Source organism: Lathyrus oleraceus, chromosome 2 (genome assembly GCF_024323335.1).
Source record: "Lathyrus oleraceus cultivar Zhongwan6 chromosome 2, CAAS_Psat_ZW6_1.0, whole genome shotgun sequence".
Classification (NCBI taxonomy): domain Eukaryota; kingdom Viridiplantae; phylum Streptophyta; class Magnoliopsida; order Fabales; family Fabaceae; genus Lathyrus; species Lathyrus oleraceus.
This window is the reverse complement of record NC_066580.1, coordinates 352,426,398-352,432,560: the sequence shown is the minus strand read 5'-3', so window position 1 is coordinate 352,432,560 and position 6,163 is coordinate 352,426,398. Positions and strand designations below refer to the sequence as shown.

General features: G+C 39.9%; 1 non-coding gene across 1 annotated transcript; it reads left to right on the top strand.

The window, feature by feature from the left end:
- The first annotated feature begins 756 nt into the window (after window positions 1-756).
- On the top strand, window positions 757-863 carry LOC127124928 (small nucleolar RNA R71). The gene has a single exon (XR_007804403.1). It is a non-coding gene; the product is annotated as a small nucleolar RNA R71 (small nucleolar RNA).
- Window positions 864-6,163: the final 5,300 nt, after the last annotated feature.

The window sequence follows — 6,163 nt, the reverse complement described above, 5'->3', positions numbered from 1 at the left end:
CCTCCAGGTGTGGTTTGGGGGGCTTGGTTTAAAGCTACCTGAGAGATCTGGGTTTCAAGCATCTTGGTGTGAGTAACTATTTGGTCAACCTTGGTTCCTAACTGGGTAATCAGTTCATTAACATGAATGTTTTGGTTCATGAACTCTTTGTTTTGTTGGGTTTGAGTAGTGATAAAATTTTCCTTAATTTTCTCAAGGCTCGGCTTTGGTGGTACAAGTTGCATAGGTTGATTTGATCTTGGGGCTTGGTAACCAGGTTGTCTCGGAGGTGCATTATTTTGAATAGGGTTATTGTTCTTATAGGAGAAGTTCGGGTGATTCCTCCATCCAGGGTTATAGGTATTCGAATATGGGTTCCCTTGGGTGTAGTTCACTTTCTCAGAGTGGGTTTCGTTTAATAGACTGCATTCTGCAGATTGGTGTCCTTTGGTTCCACATATCTCACAATCCGATGAAACTGCGGCTACAATATTCAGGTTTATGCACATATGCTCGACCTTAAGGGCCAATGCGTCCATTTTAGCTTACATCATGTCTATAGAGCTTAGTTCATGCACTCCTCGTTGGGCTTCCTTCTTCTCAACTGTCGCTCGTTCGACTCCCCATGATTGATGGTTTTGAGCCATATCTTCGATGAGGGCACTAGCTTCAGGATAAGGTTTGTTCATCAGAGCACCGCCTGCGGCAGCTTCGATGGTCATCTTAGTGTTATAGTGAAGTCCATTATAGAAGGTCTGAATGATTAACCAATTTTCTAAACCATGATGTGGGCATGCTCTTAACAGCTCTTTATATCTCTCCCAAGCTTCGAACAATGATTCTCCTTGGTTCTGGGTAAATCTAGTTATATGGTTTCGAAGAATGAAGGTTTTACTTGGGGGAAAGTATCTAGCAAGGAATACTCTTCTAAGGTTATCCCAAGTCGTAATGGAATTGGATGGAAGGGAATCTAACCAAGATAGGGCTTTATCTCTGAGGGAAAAAGGGAATAATCTTAAACGGATTGCCTCAGGAGAAGCTCCATTGGTTTTAAAAGTGTCTGCTAATTGGAGAAATATTTTTAAATGTTGGTTTGGGTTCTCGGTAGCGAGACCTGCGAATTGTCTCTGTTGCACTAGTTGCAACAGGGAGGGTTTAAGTTCGAAATTATTAGATGGGATGGTTGGGTTTACTATACTAGAACTAGGTTCTTCGTTGGACGGTTGGGCGAAATCTTTAAGAGGTCTTTGGTTTTGATCTTCGGCCATAGCTCTCCTAATTCTATGAAAGAATAAACGTGCACGAGCGTAACGTTCAGGTTCCGCCAGAGGGTATACTAAGCTTCCGGTGCTGCGAGTTCTTCGTATTGACCGACGGGTAATAACCTAAGTCTAAACGATATAACAACATGGTACGAAATTTGACGAAATTGGTCCCTGACAACGACGCCAAAAACTTGATGCGTGCTTTTCGCAAGTATACGAACGCGTTAGAGTAATATAAAAGGTTGTCGAATCCACAAAGACCAAGTGTCAATCTATCGTTATCTATTGTTATGGTGTTTATCTAAGGTAATCAAAATAGGGGTTTTTAGAGTGTGAAATGAAAAGTAAAGTGTTGAATAAAGTTCAATTAATAAAGACAGGTTCGAATGTAATTCACATAATCAATTAATAATCCAAGTACTTGATAATAGAACTACTTATGGGCAATGTTTCCTACTTTGAAAAGAACCAATTTAACAGGAACTGTCGCTTTCGTGTATTCAGAACCGAGTTGTACTCCCTAATCAAACCCTCTTATTATCACTTATAAAAAGGTGCACATTGCGTTAAAGTAGTAAACCTATTTTTAAGAAATATAGTATCTTGACTAAGTTGAAAAGTATTTTAACCTGGATTTCTTAACCAAAAGAGGTTCTCACGAACCAGACTCTAAACTTATAAACGCGTCCGAAAATAGTTTTAAAATCTCTTTTCTTCTTAAGTTAAAAACTCCTAATGAACTAAACAAAGCGCTTTCGCTGTTTTTGAAATAGTTAAAAACAATTAAGTTTAAAAAGATGTTGGACGACTTTCGATCTTACCCAACAGAAATTAAGTGCGGCAAAACTTAAGTTGAAAGTTAAAATAGCCCTTAAGTGTTTCTACGAACAATTGTACGAATTATCGGTTTAATTACGATCCTTACCTTCCAACCTTATAGATTTAGTTAGACATGGTAAAATAAAAGTGCATTTTAATTTAAATAAAAGTAGTGCGAGTGCGGAAAGTAAATAAAAGTAGTGCGAGTGCGGAAAGTAAATAAAAGTAGTGCGAGTGCGAGAAATAAATAAAGTAAAGCGAGTGCGAGAAATAAATAAAGTAAAGCGAGTCCGGGAAATAAATAAAGTAAAGTGAGTGCGAGAAATAAATAAAGTAAAGTGCGAGTGCGGGAAAATAAAATAGATAAAGGCAAAGTAATAAAAACCTGCTCCAATCGAAGGATTGAATAAAATGCAAAGCGGAAATGAAAATGGCGGCAGGATTAACTTCCTTCCAAAGTGCTCCAAACTCGATTACAGACTCGATCACAAACTCGATTACACAATTGTGGTAACACCCCAATGCGAAGCGATTACCACTTTAAAATACTGAATATATGCCTAAGTGAAACTAAGTTTGCTCTAATTTTTCCTCTGCTCTAAGTTTGGATCTGCTATGCTCTAAGTTTGGATCTGCTCTGCTCTAAGTTTGGATGATTAAACAAATGAATTCGAGTCTCTATTTATAGGCAAGTAAAATAATGGAAATGACAAGGATGCCCTTTAGTATGAATTTGGGAGGGAAAACTTTCCTTCTTGTGGCGCCCGCCACAAGTCCATGGCGCCCGCCATAAGACCAAATTGTGGCGCCTTAGTGGAAGTAGTGGGGAACGTGGCAGTTGAGGGAAGTTGAGCTAGGACACGTCATGGCAGGGGCCATGGCGCCTGCCACAAGTGTAAAATACTGAATTTTAGGGTTTTTAGCTCGTTTTCACTCCTTTTCTCGACCGGGGCTCCAATTAAAGTAAAAACATGAAAACAAATTCAATGATTTGGGTGAAGCATTTGTAATAACACAACAAAATAACAATAATACAACTAGAATGCATGCAAAATCAGAGTTGAAAATACAGTGAATTTCCGTGTCATCAGTACTCCAGAAAGATGTCTATGCAAACCGATAATGATCAGTTATTGATCCATTATTTTCAAGACAGTTTGACCGGTGCCGTGTTGAGGTGGTACATGGGTTTGGATAGTGCGAGTATCCACACATTCAATGATTTGGGTGAAGCATTTGTAAAACAGTACAAATATAATGTTGACATGGCACCAGATAGAGATTAGTTAAGGTCGTTGTCTCAGAAAGAGAAAGAGACGTTTAAGGAGTATGCTCAGAGAAGGAGAGAGCTTGCCATTCAGATTACCCCTCCTTTGGAAGAGAAGGAGATGACCAAGATTTTTCTCAAGACCCTAAGCTCATTTTATTATGAGCGGATGATTGCCAGTGCCCCCAGTGATTTTACCGAGATGGTAAACATGGGGATGAAGCTAGAAGAAGGTGTCCGAGAGGGACGGTTATCTAAGGAAGAAGCATTATCCAGCAAGAGGTATGGCAATAGCTTTGGTAAGAAGAAGGAAGCAGAGACTAATGCAGTGTCTGTTGGTAGGCAAAGGAGGCCTCATGTAAGAAGAAATCAACCACCCCATCAACACCATCATCAAGTATCATCTGTGATCCCAGTATTTTCTAACAATCAGTCAACACCAATTCAACAACAATAACGTCAACAACAACAACCACAACAACGAACAAACACCTACTACAAAAACAATACCAACAATCATCTTCAACAACAATAAAACTTTGAGAGGAAGAAGGTCTCTTTTGAGCCTATTCCTATGACATACACAGAATTGTATCCATCGTTGGTTCTCAAGAACCTGTTGCAACCAAGAAACCCACCTCAAATCCCTGAACCACTTCCATGGTGGTATAAACCGGAACTTCACTGTGCTTTTCACCAAGGTGCTCCCGATCATGATATCGAGAATTGCTATGAAGTCCTGAAGTCTTGAAGCTGGTTAAAAGTGGAATAGTGTCCTTTGAGGACCGTGCGCCGAACGTCAAATCTAATCCACTACCTGCCCATGGGAATTCATCTGTTAATATGATGGATGGCTGTCCTGGAGAGTTCAAGGTATTTGATGTCCGCTTTATTTGAAGGTCCTTGGTGACAATGCACAAGGATATCTATTTGGTAAGCGATTGCGAACATGACCATGATGGTTGTGCAATTTGCAGTGTCAATCCCAAAGGTTGTATGGTTGTGAAGAGAGACATCCAAAGGTTGATGGATGGGGGTTTGATTCAGATTGTCCAGTCCCGTCATATAGATGACGATGTGAATGTTATAGTCCCAGTATTCAAAACTCCTCAAAGAGTAGTAATCCAGTACGACAACATCAACAGTAACAACGTCAGCAACAGATCGGTATCGCCGTTGGTTATACGATTAGCGGGCCCCGTCCCGTATGCATCCGATAAGGCTGTCCCACATTAGTACAATGCTACTATGATAGAGAATGGTCAAGAGGTTCCTTTTCATACGACCAGTTTTGTTGTGAGCATAGCTGATGTTATTAAGGTGACCTGCAAAGATCGAGTTTTTGGGCCGGTATTCCCAAAGAACGTGGAAGATATATCTGTTAGCAAGAAGGTTGATGCACCTGTGGTAGATTCTGCTAGTGTTCCAAAGTGTCAGTCTGGTGAATCCAGCGGTTTGAAGCCTAGCGATGATGATGAGGTGCTTCGTTTGATCAAAAAGAGCGAGTTCAATATGGTGAATCAGTTGCTCCAAACCCCTCCAAGATTCCAGTGATGTCTCTGCTTATGAATTCTAAGGCGCACATAGAAGCACTACAGAAAATTCTAGAGCAAGCTTATGTGGAACATGATGTTACAGTGGATCAGTTTGATCATATTGTAGCTAACATCACTTCCTGCAACAATCTCAATTTCTGTGATGAAGAACTCCCCGAGGAGGGTAGAAATCAGAACTTGGCTTTACACATTTCGATGAATTGTAAAGATGACGCTCTGTCGAATGTGCTGGTAGACACCGGCTCTTCATTGAATGTGCTTCAGAAGTCAACCCTGTCAAAGTTGTCATACCAAGGTGCTCCTATGAGCTATAGTGGTGTGATCGTCAAGGATTTTGATGGTTCTCGTAAGACTGTGATTGACAAAGTGGACCTTCCAGTGAAGATAGGTCTAAGTGACCTCCAAATTACTTTTCAAGTAATGGATATCGACTCGACCTATAGTTGTTTATTGGGAAGGCCATGGATACATGAAGCAGGAGCCGTTACTTCAATGTTGCATCAGAAGTTGAAGTTTGTTAAGAATGGGAAGCTTTTTATTGTTGGTGGGGAGAAGGCTTTGTTGGTAAGCCCCTTGTCATCTTTCTCTTATGTAGAAGCTAAGGAGGAGGTTGGAACTCTATTCCAAGCTTTGTCTATTGCTGAGGAAAAGAGAGTTGGGGCACCTATGTCCTCATTTAAGGATGCACAGAAAATTGTTGAAGATGGTCAGTCTAATTAGTGGGGACATATGATAGAGGTGTCCAATAACAAGAGCAGAACCGGTTTGGGTTTTCAACAAGGTTCATCAGTGGTTAGAACTGAAGATATGCTACCCTGTTTCCGTAGCGGAGGGTTCATTCATGGTAATGAACAACACTTAGTTGCTGTGATAGAGGGTGATGGAGATGAAGACTGCACCTATTTTGTGACGTATGGAAAAGCTTGCAACAATTGGACTGCTGTTGATGTTCCTATTATTACGTATCGATCTAAGTAATTTCTTTTATTTGTTTTTGAAAATCCTTCTCCTATGCCTAAGGGAGAAGTGAACGTTGTTAGGCATCTCAAATTTGATCATCAATAAAATTTAATTCTATTCATCCACATCTATGATGTTTTGTTTTACTTTTTGCTTTATTCTGAAAATGGTAATCACAAAAAACATAAATAAATAAAATTGTCCATCTGCATAATATTTGGTCACAATTCAATCCTCTAAAATCAAAATATCAAATCATTATGCAGGTTGGTTCCTAACCCCATTGAATACAATGATCCTTCTCCTTATCCAAACTT